We start from the raw sequence: 23630 nt of genomic DNA, 5'->3' as shown, positions 1-23630 counted from the left end.
TGGCTGTGTGGGGTAGCACTGACAGTGCTGGCTGTGTGGGGGAGAACTGACATTGCTGGCTGTGTGGGGGGAGCTCTGACAGTGCTGGCTGTGTGGTGGGACAACTGACAGTGCTGGCTGTGTGGTGGGAGCACTGACAGTGCTGGCTGTGTGGTGGGAGCTCTGACAGTGCTTGCTCTGTGGGGGAGAAGCTGGCTGTGTGGTGGGAGCACTGACAGTGCTGGCTGTGTGGTGGGAGCTCTGACAGTGCTGGCTGTGTGGTGGGAGCTCTGACAGTGCTGGCTGTGTGGTGGGAGCACTGACAGTGCTGGCTGTGTGGTGGGAACACTGACAGTGCTGGCTGTGTGGTGGGAGCTCTGACAGTGCTGGCTGTGAGGTGGGAGCACTGACAGTGCTGGCTGTGTGGGGGAGCACTGACAGTGCTGGCTGTGTGAGGGGAGCACTGACAGTGCTGGCTGTGTGGTGGGAGCTCTGACATTGCTTGCTCTGTGGGGGAGTAGTGACAGTGCTGACTGTGTGGTGGGAGCACTGACAGTGCTGGCTGTGTGGGGGAGCACTGACAGTGCTGGCTGTGTGGGGGTGGGCACTGACAGTGCTGGCTGTGTGGTGGGAGCTCTGACAGTGCTGGCTGTGTGGGCGGAGCACTGACAGTGCTGGCTGTGTGGGGGAGCACTGACAGTGCTGGCTGTGCGGTGGGAGCACTGAGAGTGCTGGCTGTGTGGGGGAGCACTGACAGTGCTGGCTGTGTGGTGGGAGAACTGACAGTGCTGGCTGTGTGGTGGGAGCACTGACAGTGCTGGCTGTGTGGGGGAAGCACTGACAGTGCTGGCAGTGTGGTGAGAGCACTCACAGTGCTGGCTGTGTTGGGTAGCACTGACAGTGCTGTCTGTGAGGGGGAGCACTGACAGTGCTGGCTGTGTGTGTGGGAGCACTGACAGTGCTGGCAGTGTGGGGGAAGCACTGACAGTGCTGGCTGTGTGGGGGAGCACTGACAGTGCTGGCTGTGTGGTGGGCGCACTGACAGTGCTGGCTGTGTGGGGTAGCACTGTCAGTGCTGGCTGTGTGGGGTAGCACTGACAGTGCTGGCTGTGTGGGGGAGAACTGACATTGCTGGCTGTGTGGGGGGAGCTCTGACAGTGCTGGCTGTGTGGTGGGACAACTGACAGTGCTGGCTGTGTGGTGGGAGCACTGACAGTGCTGGCTGTGTGGTGGGAGCTCTGACAGTGCTTGCTCTGTGGGGGAGAAGCTGGCTGTGTGGTGGGAGCACTGACAGTGCTGGCTGTGTGGTGGGAGCTCTGACAGTGCTGGCTGTGTGGTGGGAGCTCTGACAGTGCTGGCTGTGTGGTGGGAGCACTGACAGTGCTGGCTGTGTGGGGGAGCACTGACAGTGCTGGCTGTGTGAGGGGAGCACTGACAGTGCTGGCTGTGTGGTGGGAGCTCTGACATTGCTTGCTCTGTGGGGGAGTAGTGACAGTGCTGACTGTGTGGTGGGAGCACTGACAGTGCTGGCTGTGTGGGGGAGCACTGACAGTGCTGGCTGTGTGGGGGTGGGCATTGACAGTGCTGGCTGTGTGGTGGGAGCTCTGACAGTGCTGGCTGTGTGGGCGGAGCACTGACAGTGCTGGCTGTGTGGGGGAGCACTGACAGTGCTGGCTGTGCGGTGGGAGCACTGAGAGTGCTGGCTGTGTGGGGGAGCACTGACAGTGCTGGCTGTGTGGTGGGAGAACTGACAGTGCTGGCTGTGTGGTGGGAGCACTGACAGTGCTGGCTGTGTGGGGTAGCACTGTCAGTGCTGGCTGTGTGGGGTAGCACTGACAGTGCTGGCTGTGTGGGGGAGAACTGACATTGCTGGCTGTGTGGGGGGAGCTCTGACAGTGCTGGCTGTGTGGTGGGACAACTGACAGTGCTGGCTGTGTGGTGGGAGCACTGACAGTGCTGGCTGTGTGGTGGGAGCTCTGACAGTGCTTGCTCTGTGGGGGAGTAGCTGGCTGTGTGGTGGGAGCACTGACAGTGCTGGCTGTGTGGTGGGAGCTCTGACAGTGCTGGCTGTGTGGTGGGAGCTCTGACAGTGCTGGCTGTGTGGTGGGAGCACTGACAGTGCTGGCTGTGTGGTGGGAGCACTGACAGTGCTGGCTGTGTGGTGGGAGCTCTGACAGTGCTGGCTGTGAGGTGGGAGCACTGACAGTGCTGGCTGTGTGGGGGAGCACTGACAGTGCTGGCTGTGTGGTGGGAGCTCTGACATTGCTTGCTCTGTGGGGGAGTAGTGACAGTGCTGACTGTGTGGTGGGAGCACTGACAGTGCTGGCTGTGTGGGGGAGCACTGACAGTGCTGGCTGTGTGGGGGTGGGCACTGACAGTGCTGGCTGTGTGGTGGGAGCTCTGACAGTGCTGGCTGTGTGGGCGGAGCACTGACAGTGCTGGCTGTGTGGGGGAGCACTGACAGTGCTGGCTGTGCGGTGGGAGCACTGAGAGTGCTGGCTGTGTGGGGGAGCACTGACAGTGCTGGCTGTGTGGTGGGAGCACTGACAGTGCTGGCTGTGTGGGGAGCACTGACAGTGCTGGCTGTGTGGGGGAGCACTGACAGTGCTGGCTGTCAGGGGGAGCACTGACAGTGCTCGCTGTGTGGGGGGCGCACTGAGAGTGCTGGCTGTGTGGAGGAGCACTGACAGTGCTGGCTGTGTGGGGGGAGCACTGAGAGTGCTGGCTGTGTGGGGGAGCACTGACAGTGCTGGCTGTGCGGGGGGATCACTGACAGTGCTGGCTGTGTGGGGAGCACTGATAGTGCTGGCTGTGTGGGAGGAGGATGACAGTGCTGGCTGTGTGGTGGGAGCACTGACAGTGCTGGCTGTGTGGTGGAGCATTGAAAGTGCTGGCAGTATCTGGGGAGCACAGACAGTGCTGGCTGTGTGGGGGGTGCACTGACAGTGCTGGCTGTGTTGGGGAGCACTGACAGTGCTGGCTGTGTGTGGGGAGCACTGACAGTGCTGGCTGTGTGTGGGAGCACTGACAGAGCTGGCTGTGTGGTGGGAGCACTGACAGTGCTGGCTGTGTGGTTGGAGCACCGACAGTGCTGGCTGTGTGGGGGAGCACTGACAGTGCTAGCTGTGTGGTGGGAGCACTGACAGTGCTGGCTGTGTGGGGTGGGGGCACTGACAGTGCTGGCTCTATGGGGGACCACTGACAGTGCTGGATGTGTGGTGGGAGCACTGGCAGTGCTGGCTGTGTGGTGGGAGCACTGACAGTGCTGGCTGTGTGGTGGGAGCACTGACAGTGCTGGCTGTGTGGTGGGAGCACTGACAGTGCTGGCTGTGTGGTGGGAGCACTGACAGTGCTGGTGTGTGGGGGAGCACTGACAGTGATGTCTGTGTTGGGGAGCGCTGACACTGCTGTCTGTGTGGGGGAAGCACTGACAGTGCTGGCAGTGTGGTGAGAGCACTCACAGTGCTGGCTGTGTTGGGTAGCACTGACAGAGCTGTCTGTGAGGGGGGAGCACTGACAGTGCTGGCTGTGTGTGTGGGAGCACTGACAGTGCTGGCAGTGTGGGGGAAGCACTGACAGTGCTGGCTGTGTGGGGGAGCACTGACAGTGCTGGCTGTGTGGTGGGCGCACTGACAGTGCTGGCTGTGTGGGGTAGCACTGTCAGTGCTGGCTGTGTGGGGTAGCACTGACAGTGCTGGCTGTGTGGGGGAGAACTGACATTGCTGGCTGTGTGGGGGGAGCTCTGACAGTGCTGGCTGTGTGGTGGGACAACTGACAGTGCTGGCTGTGTGGTGGGAGCACTGACAGTGCTGGCTGTGTGGTGGGAGCTCTGACAGTGCTTGCTCTGTGGGGGAGAAGCTGGCTGTGTGGTGGGAGCACTGACAGTGCTGGCTGTGTGGTGGGAGCTCTGACAGTGCTGGCTGTGTGGTGGGAGCTCTGACAGTGCTGGCTGTGTGGTGGGAGCACTGACAGTGCTGGCTGTGTGGTGGGAACACTGACAGTGCTGGCTGTGTGGTGGGAGCTCTGACAGTGCTGGCTGTGAGGTGGGAGCACTGACAGTGCTGGCTGTGTGGGGGAGCACTGACAGTGCTGGCTGTGTGAGGGGAGCACTGACAGTGCTGGCTGTGTGGTGGGAGCTCTGACATTGCTTGCTCTGTGGGGGAGTAGTGACAGTGCTGACTGTGTGGTGGGAGCACTGACAGTGCTGGCTGTGTGGGGGAGCACTGACAGTGCTGGCTGTGTGGGGGTGGGCACTGACAGTGCTGGCTGTGTGGTGGGAGCTCTGACAGTGCTGGCTGTGTGGGCGGAGCACTGACAGTGCTGGCTGTGTGGGGGGAGCACTGACAGTGTTGGCTGTGTGGGGCGCACTGACAGTGCTGGCTGTGTGGTGGGAGCTCTGACAGTGCTGGCTGTGTGGGCGGAGCACTGACAGTGCTGGCTGTGTGGGCGGAGCACTGACAGTGCTGGCTGTGTGTGGGGAGCACTGACAGTGCTGGCTGTGTGGGGGTGGGCACTGACAGTGCTGGCTGTGCGGTGGGAGCACTGAGAGTGCTGGCTGTGTGGGGGAGCACTGATAGTGCTGGCTGTGTGGGAGGAGGATGACAGTGCTGGCTGTGTGGTGGGAGCACTGACAGTGCTGGCTGTGTGGTGGAGCATTGAAAGTGCTGGCAGTATCTGGGGAGCACAGACAGTGCTGGCAGTGTGGTGAGAGCACTCACAGTGCTGGCTGTGTTGGGTAGCACTGACAGAGCTGTCTGTGAGGGGGGAGCACTGACAGTGCTGGCTGTGTGTGTGGGAGCACTGACAGTGCTGGCAGTGTGGGGGAAGCACTGACAGTGCTGGCTGTGTGGGGGAGCACTGACAGTGCTGGCTGTGTGGTGGGCGCACTGACAGTGCTGGCTGTGTGGGGTAGCACTGTCAGTGCTGGCTGTGTGGGGTAGCACTGACAGTGCTGGCTGTGTGGGGGAGAACTGACATTGCTGGCTGTGTGGGGGGAGCTCTGACAGTGCTGGCTGTGTGGTGGGACAACTGACAGTGCTGGCTGTGTGGTGGGAGCACTGACAGTGCTGGCTGTGTGGTGGGAGCTCTGACAGTGCTTGCTCTGTGGGGGAGAAGCTGGCTGTGTGGTGGGAGCACTGACAGTGCTGGCTGTGTGGTGGGAGCTCTGACAGTGCTGGCTGTGTGGTGGGAGCTCTGACAGTGCTGGCTGTGTGGTGGGAGCACTGACAGTGCTGGCTGTGTGGTGGGAACACTGACAGTGCTGGCTGTGTGGTGGGAGCTCTGACAGTGCTGGCTGTGAGGTGGGAGCACTGACAGTGCTGGCTGTGTGGGGGAGCACTGACAGTGCTGGCTGTGTGAGGGGAGCACTGACAGTGCTGGCTGTGTGGTGGGAGCTCTGACATTGCTTGCTCTGTGGGGGAGTAGTGACAGTGCTGACTGTGTGGTGGGAGCACTGACAGTGCTGGCTGTGTGGGGGAGCACTGACAGTGCTGGCTGTGTGGGGGTGGGCACTGACAGTGCTGGCTGTGTGGTGGGAGCTCTGACAGTGCTGGCTGTGTGGGCGGAGCACTGACAGTGCTGGCTGTGTGGGGGGAGCACTGACAGTGTTGGCTGTGTGGGGCGCACTGACAGTGCTGGCTGTGTGGTGGGAGCTCTGACAGTGCTGGCTGTGTGGGCGGAGCACTGACAGTGCTGGCTGTGTGGGCGGAGCACTGACAGTGCTGGCTGTGTGTGGGGAGCACTGACAGTGCTGGCTGTGTGGGGGTGGGCACTGACAGTGCTGGCTGTGCGGTGGGAGCACTGAGAGTGCTGGCTGTGTGGGGGAGCACTGACAGTGCTGGCTGTGTGGTGGGAGAACTGACAGTGCTGGCTGTGTGGTGGGAGCACTGACAGTGCTGGCTGTGTGGGGTAGCACTGTCAGTGCTGGCTGTGTGGGGTAGCACTGACAGTGCTGGCTGTGTGGGGGAGAACTGACAGTGCTGGCTGTGTGGTGGGACAACTGACAGTGCTGGCTGTGTGGTGGGAGCACTGACAGTGCTGGCTGTGTGGTGGGAGCTCTGACAGTGCTTGCTCTGTGGGGGAGTAGCTGGCTGTGTGGTGGGAGCACTGACAGTGCTGGCTGTGTGGTGGGAGCTCTGACAGTGCTGGCTGTGTGGTGGGAGCTCTGACAGTGCTGGCTGTGTGGTGGGAGCACTGACAGTGCTGGCTGTGTGGTGGGAGCACTGACAGTGCTGGCTGTGTGGTGGGAGCTCTGACAGTGCTGGCTGTGAGGTGGGAGCACTGACAGTGCTGGCTGTGTGGGGGAGCACTGACAGTGCTGGCTGTGTGGTGGGAGCTCTGACATTGCTTGCTCTGTGGGGGAGTAGTGACAGTGCTGACTGTGTGGTGGGAGCACTGACAGTGCTGGCTGTGTGGGGGAGCACTGACAGTGCTGGCTGTGTGGGGGTGGGCACTGACAGCGCTGGCTGTGTGGTGGGAGCTCTGACAGTGCTGGCTGTGTGGGCGGAGCACTGACAGTGCTGGCTGTGTGGGGGAGCACTGACAGTGCTGGCTGTGCGGTGGGAGCACTGAGAGTGCTGGCTGTGTGGGGGAGCACTGACAGTGCTGGCTGTCAGGGGGAGCACTGACAGTGCTCGCTGTGTGGGGGGCGCACTGAGAGTGCTGGCTGTGTGGAGGAGCACTGACAGTGCTGGCTGTGTGGGGGGAGCACTGAGAGTGCTGGCTGTGTGGGGGAGCACTGACAGTGCTGGCTGTGCGGGGGGATCACTGACAGTGCTGGCTGTGTGGGGAGCACTGACAGTGCTGGCTGTGTGGGAGGAGGATGACAGTGCTGGCTGTGTGGTGGGAGCACTGACAGTGCTGGCTGTGTGGTGGAGCATTGAAAGTGCTGGCTGTATCTGGGGAGCACAGACAGTGCTGGCTGTGTGGGGGGTGCACTGACAGTGCTGGCTGTGTTGGGGAGCACTGACAGTGCTGGCTGTGTGTGGGGAGCACTGACAGTGCTGGCTGTGTGGGGGAGCACTGACAGAGCTGGCTGTGTGGTGGGAGCACTGACAGTGCTGGCTGTGTGGTTGGAGCACCGACAGTGCTGGCTGTGTGGGGGAGCACTGACAGTGCTAGCTGTGTGGTGGGAGCACTGATAGTGCTGGCTGTGTGGTGGGAGCACTGACAGTGCTGGCTGTGTGGTGGGAGCACTGGCAGAGCTGGCTGTCTGGGGTGGGAGCACTGACAGTGCTGGCTGTGTGGTGGGAGCACTGACAGTACTGGCTGTGTGTGGGGAGCACTGACAGTGCTGGCTGTGTGGGAGAGCACTGACAGTGCTGGCTGTGCGTTGAGAGCACTGACAGTGCTGGCTGTGTGGGGGAGCACTGACAGTGCTGGCTGTGTGGGTGAGCACTGACAGTGCTGGCTGTGTGGTGGGAGCACTGACAGTGTTGGTTCTGTGGGGAGCACTGACAGTGCTGGCTGTGTGGTGGGAGCACTGACAGTGCTGGCTGTGAGGGTGGAGCACTGACAGTGCTGGATGTGTGGGGGGAGCACTGACAGTGCTGGCTGTGTGGGGGAGCACTGGCAGCGCTGGCTGTGTGGGTGGAGCACCGACAGTGCTGGCTGTGTGGGGAGCACTGACAGTGCTAGCTGTGTGGGGGGAGCACTGATAGTGCTGGCTGTGTGGTGGGAGCACTGACAGTGCTGGCTGTGTGGTGGGAGCACTGGCAGTGCTGGCTGTGTGGTGGGAGCACTGACAGTGCTAGCTGTGTGGAGAGAGCACTGAAAGTGCTGGCTGTGTGGGGAGCACTGACAGTGCTGGCTGTGTGGTGGGAGCATTGACAGTGCTGGCTGTGTGGGGGGAGCACTGACAGTGCTGGCTGTGTGGTGGGAGCACTGACAGTGCTGGCTGTGTGGTGGGAGCACTGACAGTGCTGGCTGTGTGGGGGAGCACTGACAGTGCTGGCTGTCTTGTGAGAGCACTGACAGTGCTGGCTGTGTGGGGTATCACTGACAGTGCTGGCTGTGTGGGGGGAGCACTGACAGTGCTGGCTGTGTGGTGGAAGCACTGACAGTGCTGGCTGTGTGGGAGAGCACTGACAGTGCTGGCTGTGTGTGGGAGCACTGACAGTGCTGGCAGTTTGGTGGAACCCCTGACAGTGCTGGCTGTGTGGGGGAGCACTGACAGTGCTGGCTGTGTGGGGGGAGCACGGAGAGTGCTGGCTGTGTGGGGGGAGCACTGGCATTGCTGGCTGTGTGGGGGGGGCACTGGCATTGCTGGCTGTGTGAGGGAGCACTGACAGTGCTAACTGTGCGGGGGGAGCACTGACAGTGCTGGCTATGTGGGGTTGGAGCACTGACAGTGCTAGCAGTGTGGGAGAGCACTGACAGTGCTGGCTGTGCGGTGGGAGCACTGACAGTGCTGGCTGTGTGGGGGAGCACTGACATGCTGGCTGTGTGGGGGAGCACTGACAGTGCTGGCTGTGTGGGGGAGCACTGACAGTGCTGGCTGTGTGGAGGAGCACTGACAGTGCTGGCTGTGTGGTGAGAGCACTGACAGTGCTGGCTGTGTGGTGGGAGCACTGACAGTGCTGGCTGTGTGGGGAGCACTGACAGTGCTGGCTGTGTGGGGGAGCACTGACAGTGCTGGCTGTGTGGTGGGGTGCACTGACAGTGCTGGCTGTGTGAGGGGAGCACTGACAGTGCTGGCTGTGTGGTGGGAGCACTGACGGTGCTGGCTGTGTGGTGGGAGCACTGACAGTGCTGGCTGTGTGGGGAGCACTGACAGTGTTGGCTGTGTGGTGGGAGCACTGACAGCGCTGGCTGTGTGAGTGGAGCACGGACAGTGCTGGCTGTGTGGTGGGAGCGCTGACAGTGCTGGCTGTGTGGAGGGAGCACTGACAGTGCTGGCTGTGTGGGGGAGCACTGGCAGTGCTGGCTGTGGGATGGCTGAAAATTGCCAGAAATGGTTGCTGAGTACTGACATAAAAAGGCTGCCGTGAACTGGCATAAAATGGCCACCGTGAGCTGACATATAATGGCCACCGTGAACTGACATAAAATGGCCACCGTGAACTGACATATAATGGCCACCGTGAACTGACATAAAATGGCTGCCGTGAACTGACATAAAATGGCCACCGTGAACTGACATAAAATGGCCATTGTGAACTGACATAAAATGGCTGCCGTGAACATGACATATAATGGCCACCGTGAATTTACATAAAATGGCTGCCGTGAGCTCACTTAAAATAGCCACCGTGACCTGACATAAAATGGCCGCCGTCAACTGACATACAATGGCCACCGTGAACTGACATAAAATGGCCATTGCGAGCTGAAATAAAATGGCCACCGTGTACTGACATTAAATGGCCCCTTCGACTGAATAAAATGGCCCCCGTGAACTGACATAAAATGGACACTGTGAACTGAGATAAAATGGCCACCATGAACTGACATAAAATGGCCTCCGTTAACTGACATAAAATGGCCACCGTGAACTGACATAAAATGGCCCCCGTGAACCAACATGTATTGGACACCGCAACTGACATTAAATGGCCATTGCAAACTGACATATAATGGCCATTGTGATCTGACATACAATGGCCACCGTGAACTGACATAAAATGGCCACCGTCTACTGAGATAAAATGGACATTGCAACCTGACGTAAAATGGCCATTGTGAACTGACATACAATGGCCATGGTGAACTGACATACAATGGCCACATGAACTGACATAAAACGGCCATTGTGAACAGACATAAAATGGCCATTGTGAACTGACATAAAATGGCCACCGTGAACTTACATTAAATGGACCCCGTGAACTGACATAAAATGGCCATTGTGAACTGACATACAATGGCCACCATGAACTGACATAAAATGGCCACTGTGAACTGACATAAAATGGCCATTGAGAACTGTCATAAAATGGCCATTGTGAACTGACATACAATGGCCCACGTGAACTGACATAAACTGTCCATTGTGAACTGACATACAATGGAAGCCATGAACTAACATAAAATGGCCATTGTGAACTGACATAAAATGGCCATTCTGAACTGACATACAATGGCCACCGTGAACTGACATAAAATGGCCATTGCGAGCTGACATAAAATGGCCCCCGTCAACCGACATAAAATGACCACCGTGAACTGACATAAAATGGCCACCATGTACTGACATAAAATGGCCCCAATCGACTGAATAAAATGGCTCCCGTGAACTGACATAAAATGGCCACTGTGAACTGATATACAATGGCTACCGTGAATTGACATAAAATGGCCACTGTGAACTGACATAAAATGGCCATTGAGAACTGTCTTACAATGGCCATTGTGAACTGACATGCAATGGCCCCCGTGAACTGACATAAACTGTCCATTGTGAACTGACATACAATGGACGCCATGAACTGACATACAATGGCCACCGTGAACTGACATAAAATGGCCATTGCGAGCTGACATAAAATGGCCCCCGCCAACCGACATAAAATGACCACCGTGAACTGACATAAAATGGCCACCATGTACTGACATAAAATGGCCCCCATCGACTGAATGAAATGGCCCCCATGAACTGACATAAAATGGCCACTGTAAACAGAGATAAAATGGACACCGTGAACTGACATAAAATGACAATTGTGTACTGACATACAGTAGCCACCATGAACTGACATAAAATGGCCCCCGTGAACTGACATAAAATGGCCACCGTGAACTGACATAACATGGCCCCCGTGAACCAACATGAATTGGCCACCGCTTTGTGGGGAGCACTGACAGTGGTGGCTGCGTGAGTGAGCACTGATAGTGTTGGCTGTGTGGGGGGAGAACTGTCAGAGCTGGCTGTGTGGTGGGAGCACTGACAGTGCTGGCTGTGTGGGGAGCACTGACAGTGCTGGCTGTGTGGTGGGAGCACTGACATTGCTGGCTGTGTGGGGGAGCACTGACAGTGCTGGCTGTGTGGGGGAGCACTGACAGTGCTGGCTCTGTGGGGGTGGAGCACTGACAGTGCTGGCTGTGTGAGGGGCTACTGACAGTGCTGGCTGTGTGTTGGGAGCACTGACAGTGCTGGCTGTGTAGGGGAGCACTGACTGTTCTGGCTGTGTGGCGCGAGCTCCGACAGTGCTGTCTGTGCGGGGGGAGCACTGACAGTGCTGGCTGTGCGGGTGAGCACTGACAGTGCTGGCTGTGTGGGGGAGCACTGACAGTGCTGTCTGTGTGTGGGGGAGCAATGACAGTGCTGGCTGTGTGGGGGGAGCACTGACAGTGCTAGCTCTGTGGTGGGAGCACTGTCAGTGCTGGCTGTGTGGGGTAGCACTGACAGTGCTGGCTGTGTGGGGGGAGCTCTGACAGTGCTGGCTGTGTGGGGGGAGCACTGACAGTGCTGGCTGTGTGGGGAGCACTGACAGTGCTGGTTGTGTGGGGAGCACTGACAGTGCTGGCTGTGTGGTGGGAGCACTGACAGTGCTGGCTGTGTTGGGTAGCACTGACAGTGCTGCCTGTGAGGGGGGAGCACTGACAGTGCTGGCTGTGTGTGTGGGAGCACTGACAGTGCTGGCAGTGTGGGGGAAGCACTGACAGTGCTGGCTGTGTGGGGGGAGCACTGACAGTGCTGGCTGTGTGGTGGGAGCACTGACAGTGCTGGCTGTGTGGGGTAGCACTGACAGTGCTGACTGTGTGAGGGGAGCACTGACAGTGCTGGCTGTGTGGTGGGAGCTCTGACATTGCTTGCTCTGTGGGGGAGTAGTGACAGTGCTGACTGTGTGGTGGGAGCACTGACAGTGCTGACTGTGTGGGGGAGCACTGACAGTGCTGGCTGTGTGGGGGTGGGCACTGACAGTGCTGGCTGTGTGGTGGGAGCTCTGACAGTGCTGGCTGTGTGGGCGGAGCACTGACAGTGCTGGCTGTGTGGGGGAGCACTGACAGTGCTGGCTGTGCGGTGGGAGCACTGAGAGTGCTGGCTGTGTGGGGGAGCACTGACAGTGCTGGCTGTGTGGTGGGAGCACTGACAGTGCTGGCTGTGTGGGGAGCACTGACAGTGCTGGCTGTGTGGGGGAGCACTGACAGTGCTGGCTGTCTGGGGGAGCACTGACAGTGCTCGCTGTGTGGGGGGCGCACTGAGAGTGCTGGCTGTGTGGAGGAGCACTGACAGTGCTGGCTGTGTGGGGGGAGCACTGAGAGTGCTGGCTGTGTGGGGAGCACTGACAGTGCTGGCTGTGTGGGGGGATCACTGACAGTGCTGGCTGTGTGGGGAGCACTGACAGTGCTGGCTGTGTGGGAGGAGGATGACAGTGCTGTCTGTGTGGTGGGAGCACTGACAGTGCTGGCTGTGTGGTGGAGCATTGAAAGTGCTGGCTGTATCTGGGGAGCACTGACAGTGCTGGCTGTGTGGGGGGTGCACTGACAGTGCTGGCTGTGTTGGGGAGCACTGACAGTGCTGGCTGTGTGTGGGGAGCACTGACAGTGCTGGCTGTGTGGGGGAGCACTGACAGAGCTGGCTGTGTGGTGGGAGCACTGACAGTGCTGGCTGTGTGGTTGGAGCACCGACAGTGCTGGCTGTGTGGGGGAGCACTGACAGTGCTAGCTGTGTGGTGGGAGCACTGATAGTGCTGGCTGTGTCGTGGGAGCACTGACAGTGCTGGCTGTGTGGTGGGAGCACTGGCAGAGCTGGCTGTGTGGGGTGGGAGCACTGACAGTGCTGGCTGTGTGGTGGGAGCACTGACAGTACTGGCTGTGTGTGGGGAGCACTGACAGTGCTGGCTGTGTGGGAGAGCACTGACAGTGCTGGCTGTGCGTTGGGAGCACTGACAGTGCTGGCTGTGTGGGGGAGCACTGACAGTGCTTGCTCTGTGGGGGAGTAGTGACAGTGCTGACTGTGTGGTGGGAGCACTGACAGTGCTGACTGTGTGGGGGAGCACTGACAGTGCTGGCTGTGTGGTGGGAGCACTGACAGTGCTGGCTGTGAGGGTGGAGCACTGACAGTGCTGGTTGTGTGGGGGGAGCACTGACAGTGCTGGCTGTGTGGTGGGAGCACTGACAGTGCTGGCTGTGAGGGTGGAGCACTGACAGTGCTGGCTGTGAGGGTGGAGCACTGACAGTGCTGGCTGTGTGGGGGAGCACTGGCAGCGCTGGCTGTGTGGGTGGAGCACCGACAGTGCTGGCTGTGTGGGGGAGCACTGACAGTGCTGGCTGTGCGGTGGGAGCACTGAGAGTGCTGGCTGTGTGGGGGAGCACTGACAGTGCTGGCTGTCAGGGGGAGCACTGACAGTGCTCGCTGTGTGGGGGGCGCACTGAGAGTGCTGGCTGTGTGGAGGAGCACTGACAGTGCTGGCTGTGTGGGGGGAGCACTGAGAGTGCTGGCTGTGTGGGGAAGCACTGACAGTGCTGGCTGTGCGGGGGGATCACTGACAGTGCTGGCTGTGTGGGGAGCACTGACAGTGCTGGCTGTGTGGGAGGAGGATGACAGTGCTGGCTGTGTGGTGGGAGCACTGACAGTGCTGGCTGTGTGGTGGAGCATTGAAAGTGCTGGCTGTATCTGGGGAGCACAGACAGTGCTGGCTGTGTGGGGGGTGCACTGACAGTGCTGGCTGTGTTGGGGAGCACTGACAGTGCTGGCTGTGTGTGGGGAGCACTGACAGTGCTGGCTGTGTGGGGGAGCACTGACAGAGCTGGCTGTGTGGTGGGAGCACTGACAGTGCTGGCTGTGTGGTTGGAGCACCGACAGTGCTGGCTGTGTGGGGGAGCACTGACAGTGCTAGCTGTGTGGTGGGAGCACTGATAGTGCTGGCTGTGTGGTGGGAGCACTGACAGTGCTGGCTGTGTGGTGGGAGCACTGGCAGAGCTGGCTGTCTGGGGTGGGAGCACTGACAGTGCTGGCTGTGTGGTGGGAGCACTGACAGTACTGGCTGTGTGTGGGGAGCACTGACAGTGCTGGCTGTGTGGGAGAGCACTGACAGTGCTGGCTGTGCGTTGAGAGCACTGACAGTGCTGGCTGTGTGGGGGAGCACTGACAGTGCTGGCTGTGTGGGTGAGCACTGACAGTGCTGGCTGTGTGGTGGGAGCACTGACAGTGTTGGTTCTGTGGGGAGCACTGACAGTGCTGGCTGTGTGGTGGGAGCACTGACAGTGCTGGCTGTGAGGGTGGAGCACTGACAGTGCTGGATGTGTGGGGGGAGCACTGACAGTGCTGGCTGTGTGGGGGAGCACTGGCAGCGCTGGCTGTGTGGGTGGAGCACCGACAGTGCTGGCTGTGTGGGGAGCACTGACAGTGCTAGCTGTGTGGGGGGAGCACTGATAGTGCTGGCTGTGTGGTGGGAGCACTGACAGTGCTGGCTGTGTGGTGGGAGCACTGGCAGTGCTGGCTGTGTGGTGGGAGCACTGACAGTGCTAGCTGTGTGGAGAGAGCACTGAAAGTGCTGGCTGTGTGGGGAGCACTGACAGTGCTGGCTGTGTGGTGGGAGCATTGACAGTGCTGGCTGTGTGGGGGGAGCACTGACAGTGCTGGCTGTGTGGTGGGAGCACTGACAGTGCTGGCTGTGTGGTGGGAGCACTGACAGTGCTGGCTGTGTGGGGGAGCACTGACAGTGCTGGCTGTCTTGTGAGAGCACTGACAGTGCTGGCTGTGTGGGGTATCACTGACAGTGCTGGCTGTGTGGGGGGAGCACTGACAGTGCTGGCTGTGTGGTGGAAGCACTGACAGTGCTGGCTGTGTGGGAGAGCACTGACAGTGCTGGCTGTGTGTGGGAGCACTGACAGTGCTGGCAGTTTGGTGGAACCCCTGACAGTGCTGGCTGTGTGGGGGAGCACTGACAGTGCTGGCTGTGTGGGGGGAGCACGGAGAGTGCTGGCTGTGTGGGGGGAGCACTGGCATTGCTGGCTGTGTGGGGGGGGCACTGGCATTGCTGGCTGTGTGAGGGAGCACTGACAGTGCTAACTGTGCGGGGGGAGCACTGACAGTGCTGGCTATGTGGGGTTGGAGCACTGACAGTGCTAGCAGTGTGGGAGAGCACTGACAGTGCTGGCTGTGCGGTGGGAGCACTGACAGTGCTGGCTGTGTGGGGGAGCACTGACATGCTGGCTGTGTGGGGGAGCACTGACAGTGCTGGCTGTGTGGGGGAGCACTGACAGTGCTGGCTGTGTGGAGGAGCACTGACAGTGCTGGCTGTGTGGTGAGAGCACTGACAGTGCTGGCTGTGTGGTGGGAGCACTGACAGTGCTGGCTGTGTGGGGAGCACTGACAGTGCTGGCTGTGTGGGGGAGCACTGACAGTGCTGGCTGTGTGGTGGGGTGCACTGACAGTGCTGGCTGTGTGAGGGGAGCACTGACAGTGCTGGCTGTGTGGTGGGAGCACTGACGGTGCTGGCTGTGTGGTGGGAGCACTGACAGTGCTGGCTGTGTGGGGAGCACTGACAGTGTTGGCTGTGTGGTGGGAGCACTGACAGCGCTGGCTGTGTGAGTGGAGCACGGACAGTGCTGGCTGTGTGGTGGGAGCGCTGACAGTGCTGGCTGTGTGGAGGGAGCACTGACAGTGCTGGCTGTGTGGGGGAGCACTGGCAGTGCTGGCTGTGGGATGGCTGAAAATTGCCAGAAATGGTTGCTGAGTACTGACATAAAAAGGCTGCCGTGAACTGGCATAAAATGGCCACCGTGAGCTGACATATAATGGCCACCGTGAACTGACATAAAATGGCCACCGTGAACTGACATATAATGGCCACCGTGAACTGACATAAAATGGCTGCCGTGAACTGACATAAAATGGCCACCGTGAACTGACATAAAATGGCCATTGTGAACTGACATAAAATGGCTGCCGTGAACATGACATATAATGGCCACCGTGAATTTACATAAAATGGCTGCCGTGAGCTCACTTAAAATAGCCACCGTGACCTGACATAAAATGGCCGCCGTCAACTGACATACAATGGCCACCGTGAACTGACATAAAATGGCCATTGCGAGCTGAAATAAAATGGCCACCGTGTACTGACATTAAATGGCCCCTTCGACTGAATAAAATGGCCCCCGTGAACTGACATAAAATGGACACTGTGAACTGAGATAAAATGGCCACCATGAACTGACATAAAATGGCCTCCGTTAACTGACATAAAATGGCCACCGTGAACTGACATAAAATGGCCCCCGTGAACCAACATGTATTGGACACCGCAACTGACATTAAATGGCCATTGCAAACTGACATATAATGGCCATTGTGATCTGACATACAATGGCCACCGTGAACTGACATAAAATGGCCACCGTCTACTGAGATAAAATGGACATTGCAACCTGACGTAAAATGGCCATTGTGAACTGACATACAATGGCCATGGTGAACTGACATACAATGGCCACATGAACTGACATAAAACGGCCATTGTGAACAGACATAAAATGGCCATTGTGAACTGACATAAAATGGCCACCGTGAACTTACATTAAATGGACCCCGTGAACTGACATAAAATGGCCATTGTGAACTGACATACAATGGCCACCATGAACTGACATAAAATGGCCACTGTGAACTGACATAAAATGGCCATTGAGAACTGTCATAAAATGGCCATTGTGAACTGACATACAATGGCCCACGTGAACTGACATAAACTGTCCATTGTGAACTGACATACAATGGAAGCCATGAACTAACATAAAATGGCCATTGTGAACTGACATAAAATGGCCATTCTGAACTGACATACAATGGCCACCGTGAACTGACATAAAATGGCCATTGCGAGCTGACATAAAATGGCCCCCGTCAACCGACATAAAATGACCACCGTGAACTGACATAAAATGGCCACCATGTACTGACATAAAATGGCCCCAATCGACTGAATAAAATGGCTCCCGTGAACTGACATAAAATGGCCACTGTGAACTGATATACAATGGCTACCGTGAATTGACATAAAATGGCCACTGTGAACTGACATAAAATGGCCATTGAGAACTGTCTTACAATGGCCATTGTGAACTGACATGCAATGGCCCCCGTGAACTGACATAAACTGTCCATTGTGAACTGACATACAATGGACGCCATGAACTGACATACAATGGCCACCGTGAACTGACATAAAATGGCCATTGCGAGCTGACATAAAATGGCCCCCGCCAACCGACATAAAATGACCACCGTGAACTGACATAAAATGGCCACCATGTACTGACATAAAATGGCCCCCATCGACTGAATGAAATGGCCCCCATGAACTGACATAAAATGGCCACTGTAAACAGAGATAAAATGGACACCGTGAACTGACATAAAATGACAATTGTGTACTGACATACAGTAGCCACCATGAACTGACATAAAATGGCCCCCGTGAACTGACATAAAATGGCCACCGTGAACTGACATAACATGGCCCCCGTGAACCAACATGAATTGGCCACCGCTTTGTGGGGAGCACTGACAGTGGTGGCTGCGTGAGTGAGCACTGATAGTGTTGGCTGTGTGGGGGGAGAACTGTCAGAGCTGGCTGTGTGGTGGGAGCACTGACAGTGCTGGCTGTGTGGGGAGCACTGACAGTGCTGGCTGTGTGGTGGGAGCACTGACATTGCTGGCTGTGTGGGGGAGCACTGACAGTGCTGGCTGTGTGGGGGAGCACTGACAGTGCTGGCTCTGTGGGGGTGGAGCACTGACAGTGCTGGCTGTGTGAGGGGCTACTGACAGTGCTGGCTGTGTGTTGGGAGCACTGACAGTGCTGGCTGTGTAGGGGAGCACTGACTGTTCTGGCTGTGTGGCGCGAGCTCCGACAGTGCTGTCTGTGCGGGGGGAGCACTGACAGTGCTGGCTGTGCGGGTGAGCACTGACAGTGCTGGCTGTGTGGGGGAGCACTGACAGTGCTGTCTGTGTGTGGGGGAGCAATGACAGTGCTGGCTGTGTGGGGGGAGCACTGACAGTGCTAGCTCTGTGGTGGGAGCACTGTCAGTGCTGGCTGTGTGGGGTAGCACTGACAGTGCTGGCTGTGTGGGGGGAGCTCTGACAGTGCTGGCTGTGTGGGGGGAGCACTGACAGTGCTGGCTGTGTGGGGAGCACTGACAGTGCTGGTTGTGTGGGGAGCACTGACAGTGCTGGCTGTGTGGTGGGAGCACTGACAGTGCTGGCTGTGTTGGGTAGCACTGACAGTGCTGCCTGTGAGGGGGGAGCACTGACAGTGCTGGCTGTGTGTGTGGGAGCACTGACAGTGCTGGCAGTGTGGGGGAAGCACTGACAGTGCTGGCTGTGTGGGGGGAGCACTGACAGTGCTGGCTGTGTGGTGGGAGCACTGACAGTGCTGGCTGTGTGGGGTAGCACTGACAGTGCTGACTGTGTGAGGGGAGCACTGACAGTGCTGGCTGTGTGGTGGGAGCTCTGACATTGCTTGCTCTGTGGGGGAGTAGTGACAGTGCTGACTGTGTGGTGGGAGCACTGACAGTGCTGACTGCGTGGGGGAGCACTGACAGTGCTGGCTGTGTGGGGGTGGGCACTGACAGTGCTGGCTGTGTGGTGGGAGCTCTGACAGTGCTGGCTGTGTGGGCGGAGCACTGACAGTGCTGGCTGTGTGGGGGAGCACTGACAGTGCTGGCTGTGCGGTGGGAGCACTGAGAGTGCTGGCTGTGTGGGGGAGCACTGACAGTGCTGGCTGTGTGGTGGGAGCACTGACAGTGCTGGCTGTGTGGGGAGCACTGACAGTGCTGGCTGTGTGGGGGAGCACTGACAGTGCTGGCTGTCTGGGGGAGCACTGACAGTGCTCGCTGTGTGGGGGGCGCACTGAGAGTGCTGGCTGTGTGGAGGAGCACTGACAGTGCTGGCTGTGTGGGGGGAGCACTGAGAGTGCTGGCTGTGTGGGGGAGCACTGACAGTGCTGGCTGTGTGGGGGGATCACTGACAGTGCTGGCTGTGTGGGGAGCACTGACAGTGCTGGCTGTGTGGGAGGAGGATGACAGTGCTGTCTGTGTGGTGGGAGCACTGACAGTGCTGGCTGTGTGGTGGAGCATTGAAAGTGCTGGCTGTATCTGGGGAGCACTGACAGTGCTGGCTGTGTGGGGGGTGCACTGACAGTGCTGGCTGTGTTGGGGAGCACTGACAGTGCTGGCTGTGTGTGGGGAGCACTGACAGTGCTGGCTGTGTGGGGGAGCACTGACAGAGCTGGCTGTGTGGTGGGAGCACTGACAGTGCTGGCTGTGTGGTTGGAGCACCGACAGTGCTGGCTGTGTGGGGGAGCACTGACAGTGCTAGCTGTGTGGTGGGAGCACTGATAGTGCTGGCTGTGTCGTGGGAGCACTGACAGTGCTGGCTGTGTGGTGGGAGCACTGGCAGAGCTGGCTGTGTGGGGTGGGAGCACTGACAGTGCTGGCTGTGTGGTGGGAGCACTGACAGTACTGGCTGTGTGTGGGGAGCACTGACAGTGCTGGCTGTGTGGGAGAGCACTGACAGTGCTGGCTGTGCGTTGGGAGCACTGACAGTGCTGGCTGTGTGGGGGAGCACTGACAGTGCTTGCTCTGTGGGGGAGTAGTGACAGTGCTGACTGTGTGGTGGGAGCACTGACAGTGCTGACTGTGTGGGGGAGCACTGACAGTGCTGGCTGTGTGGTGGGAGCACTGACAGTGCTGGCTGTGAGGGTGGAGCACTGACAGTGCTGGTTGTGTGGGGGGAGCACTGACAGTGCTGGATGTGTGGGGGAGCACTGGCAGCGCTGGCTGTGTGGGTGGAGCACCGACAGTGCTGGCTGTGTGGGGAGCACTGACAGTGCTAGCTGTGTGGGGGGAGCACTGATAGTGCTGGCTGTGTGGTGGGAGCACTGACAGTGCTGGCTGTGTGGTGGGAGCACTGGCAGTGCTGGCTGTGTGGTGGGAGCACTGACAGTGCTAGCTGTGTGGAGAGAGCACTGAAAGTGCTGGCTGTGTGGGGAGCAATGACAGTGCTGGCTGTGTGGTGGGAGCATTGACAGTGCTGGCTGTGTGGGGGGATCACTGACAGTGCTGGCTGTGTGGTGGGAGCACTGACAGTGCTGGCTGTGTGGTGGGAGCACTGACAGTGCTGGCTGTGTGGGGGAGCACTGACAGTGCTGGCTGTCTTGTGAGAGCACTGACAGTGCTGGCTGTGTGGGGTATCACTGACATTGCTGGCTGTGTGGGGGGAGCACTGACAGTGCTGGCTGTGTGGTGGAAGCACTGACAGTGCTGGCTGTGTGGGAGAGCACTGACAGTGCTGGCTGTGTGTGGGAGCACTGACAGTGCTGGCAGTTTGGTGGAAGCACTGACAGTGCTGGCAGTTTGGTGGAAGCACTGACAGTGCAGGCTGTGTGGGGGAGCACTGACAGTGCTGACTGTGTGGGGGGAGCACTGAGAGTGCTGGCTGTGTGGGGGGAGCACTGGCATTGCTGGCTGTGTGCGGGAGCACTGGCATTGCTGGCTGTGTGAGGGAGCACTGACAGTGCTAATTGTTGGGGGGGTGCACTGACAGTGCTGGCTGTGTGGGGAGCACTGACAGTGCTGGCTGTGTGGGGGAGCACTGACAGTGCTGGCTGTGTGGTGGGGTGCACTGACAGTGCTGGCTGTGTGAGGGGAGCACTGACAGTGCTGGCTGTGTGGTGTGAGCACTGGCAGTGCTGGCTGTGTGGTGGGAGCACTGACAGTGCTGGCTGTGTGGGGGAGGACTGACAGTGCTGGCTGTGTGGTGGGAGCACTGACAGTGCTGTCTGTGAGGGGGAGCACTGACAGTGTTGGCTGTGTGGGGGGAGCACTGACAGTGCTGGCTGTGTGGTGGGAGCGCTGACAGTGCTGGTTGTGTGGTCGGAGCACTGACAGTGCTGGCTGTGTGGGGGAGCACTGGCAGTGCTGGCTGTGGGATGGCTGAAAATTGCCAGAAATGGTTGCTGAGTACTGACATAAAAAGGCTGCCGTGAACTGGCATAAAATGGCCACCGTGAGCTGACATATAATGGCCACCGTGAACTGACATAAAATGGCCACCGTGAACTGACATATAATGGCTACCGTGAACTGACATAAAATGGCTGCCGTGAACTGACATAAAATGTCCACCGTGAACTGACATAAAATGGCCATTGTGAACTGACATAAAATGGCTGCCGTGAACTGACATAAAATTGCCACCGTGAATGTACATAAAATGGCTGCCGTGAGCTCACTTAAAATAGCCACCGTGACCTGACATAAAATGGCCGCCGTCAACTGACATACAATGGCCACCGTGAACTGACATAAAATGGCCATTGCGAGCTGAAATAAAATGGCCACCGTGTACTGACATTAAATGGCCCCTTCGACTGAATAAAATGGCCCCCGTGAACTGACATAAAATGGACACTGTGAACTGAGATAAAATGGCCACCATGAACTGACATAAAATGGCCTCCGTTAACTGACATAAAATGGCCACCGTGAACTGACATAAAATGGCCCCCGTGAACCAACATGAATTGGACACCGCAACTGACATTAAATGGCCATTGCAAACTGACATATAATGGCCATTGTGATCTGACATACAATGGCCACCGTGAACTGACATAAAATGGCCACCGTCTACTGAGATAAAATGGCCATTGCAACCTGACGTAAAATGGCCATTGTGAACTGACATACAATGGCCATGGTGAACTGACATACAATGGCCACCATGAACTGACATAAAACGGCCATTGTGAACAGACATAAAATGGCCATTGTGAACTGACATAAAATGGCCACCGTGAACTTACATTAAATGGACCCCGTGAACTGACATAAAATGGCCATTGTGAACTGACATACAATGGCCACCATGAACTGACATAAAATGGCCATTGTGAACTGATAAACAATGGCTACCGTGAATTGACATAAAATGGCCACTGTGAACTGACATAAAATGGCCATTGAGAACTGTCATAAAATGGCCATTGTGAACTGACATACAATGGCCCACGTGAACTGACATAAACTGTCCATTGTGAACTGACATACAATGGACGCCATGAACTGACATAAAATGGCCATTGTGAACTGACATAAAATGGCCATTCTGAACTGACATACAATGGCCACCGTGAACTGACATAAAATGGCCATTGCGAGCTGACATAAAATGGCCCCCGTCAACCGACATAAAATGACCACCGTGAACTGAAATAAAATGGCCACCATGTACTGACATAAAATGGCCCCAATCGACTGAATAAAATGGCTCCCGTGAACTGACATAAAATGGCCACTGTGAACTGATATACAATGGCTACCGTGAATTGACATAAAATGGCCACTGTGAACTGACATAAAATGGCCATTGAGAACTGTCATACAATGGCCATTGTGAACTGACATGCAATGGCCCCCGTGAACTGACATAAACTGTCCATTGTGAACTGACATACAATGGACGCCATGAACTGACATACAATGGCCACCGTGAACTGACATAAAATGGCCATTGCGAGCTGACATAAAATGGCCCCCGCCAACAGACATAAAATGACCACCGTGAACTGACATAAAATGGCCACCATGTACTGACATAAAATGGCCCCCAGCGACTGAATGAAATGGCCCCCATGAACTGACATAAAATGGCCACTGTAAACAGAGATAAAATGGACACCGTGAACTGACATAAAATGACAATTGTGTACTGACATACAGTAGCCACCATGAACTGACATAAAATGGCCCCCGTGAACTGACATAAAATGGCCACCGTGAACTGACAGAACATGGCCCCCGTGAACCAACATGAATTGGCCACCGCTTTGTGGGGAGCACTGACAGTGCTGGCTGTGTGAGTGAGCACTGACAGTGTTGGCTGTGTGGGGGGAGAACTGTCAGAGCTGGCTGTGTGGTGGGAGCACTGACAGTGCTGGCTGTGTGGGGAGCACTGACAGTGCTGGCTGTGTGGTGGGAGCACTGCCATTGCTGGCTGTGTGGGGGAGCACTGACAGTGCTGGCTGTGTGGGGGAGCACTGACAGTGCTGGCTCTGTGGGGGTGGAGCACTGACAGTGCTGGCTGTGTGGGGGGCTACTGACAGTGCTGGCTGTGTGGGGGAGCACTGACAGTGCTGGCTCTGTGGGGGTGGAGCACTGACAGTGCTGGCTGTGTGGGGGGCTACTGACAGTGCTGGCTGTGTGTTGGGAGCACTGACAGTGCTGGCTGTGTAGGGGGGCACTGACTGTTCTGGCTGTGTGGCGCGAGCTCTGACAGTGCTGTCTGTGCGGGGGGAGCACTGACAGTGCTGGCTGTGCGGGGGCAGCACTGACAGTGCTGGCTGTGTGGGGGAGCACTGACAGTGCTGTCTGTGTGTGGGGGAGCAATGACAGTGCCGGCTGTGTGGGGGGAGAACTGACAGTGCTAGCTCTGTGGTGGGAGCACTGACAGTGATGACTGTGTGGGGGGAGCACTGACAGTGCTGGCTGTGTGGGGGGAGCTCTGACAGTGCTGGCTGTGTGGGGGGAGCACTGACAGTGCTGGCTGTGTGGGGAGCACTGACAGTGCTGGTTGTGTGGGGAGCACTGAGAGTGCTGGCTGTGTGGTGTGAGCACTGACAGTGCTGGCTGTGTGGTGGGAGCACTGACAGTGCTGGCTGTGTGGTGGGAGCACTGACAGTGCTGGCTGTGTGCTAGGAGCACTG

This window comes from Scyliorhinus torazame, chromosome 5 (genome assembly GCF_047496885.1).
Source record: "Scyliorhinus torazame isolate Kashiwa2021f chromosome 5, sScyTor2.1, whole genome shotgun sequence".
Lineage (NCBI taxonomy): Eukaryota > Metazoa > Chordata > Chondrichthyes > Carcharhiniformes > Scyliorhinidae > Scyliorhinus > Scyliorhinus torazame.
The sequence above is the reverse complement of the archived record's forward strand: the minus strand, read 5'-3'. Positions refer to the sequence as shown.